Below are 1,023 nucleotides of genomic sequence, written 5' to 3'. Positions count from 1 at the left end.
CAAGCTCCTTATTCGCCCATGGATTCAATTTCACAAAATTATTCTCTTTCACTTCTTGTTTTTTCTCACTGTCTTTGATGGCTTTTTCCATGAAGTTGTGGAAATCATTAGACAGTTCTTCAGTGTCATGATATGATTCAACATCCATCTGGTTTAGCTCCAAGTAGTCTTGCAGTTTATCATATTGTACTATGTTCCTTACATCTGCACTGTAAAAACTTATTGTGAAGTGACAACAAATATCGTGACATAACATTCATTTTGGCCTATAGAACAAATGAGTTGTCACAAATGTGATGACTCCTTTGTTTTAATGGTAATGACAAATCAGTCGTCACACTGCATGAAACAAATCATTAATCTCCCGACTAATGTTTTGTCACATGACTGAAGATTTGTAATGTCTTGATTACAGGCCACTTGTCACTTCACAAATATGTTATCACTTGATCGAGCAGCCGTCACGGAAACCATTGCGCGAAACTGAAGCCGTTGGCTCTCACTGATGACTCCGCATGCTGCCCATCGGTATATATTGAATGCAGCTTCGTTCGACTATACTTATGTGTGACGGTGTGATCAGGTGCGCAATGCGCTCTTAACAAGGAAGTCCAGGCCGTAATAACGGAGTGATGTCTTCTATTCGGAAAGACTATTCGGTCAGAAACATTTTTAAAATTATTATTTTACTTCTTGGCATGTGACAAATTACCCGTCACAAGATTGTTACTTTATCACGTGACGACTTATCAATACTATGACGAATTATAAATCAAGTGACAATGCACTTGTCACGTGACGGCATATTTGTAAATGGTCTGTGACGACATATCTGTGAAACCGATTTAGGAGAGGAAAGATTGTGAAGTGACGACTAATATTTTTACAGTGTGTTCCTGCTGACTTAAAGGAGCTAGGCATGGTCCAAATAAGCATATTGTGGTCAGATACTTCATCTTCCATTTCAATGTTTAAGATGTTCATATTCCCTTTGTCAATATTAGTCATTATATGGTCAATGGT

This window comes from Frankliniella occidentalis, unplaced genomic scaffold (assembly GCF_000697945.3).
Source record: "Frankliniella occidentalis isolate FOCC.00 unplaced genomic scaffold, Focc_3.1 Scaffold165, whole genome shotgun sequence".
Taxonomy (NCBI): Eukaryota; Metazoa; Arthropoda; class Insecta; order Thysanoptera; family Thripidae; genus Frankliniella; species Frankliniella occidentalis.
Note: the sequence above shows the minus strand (reverse complement) of the source record.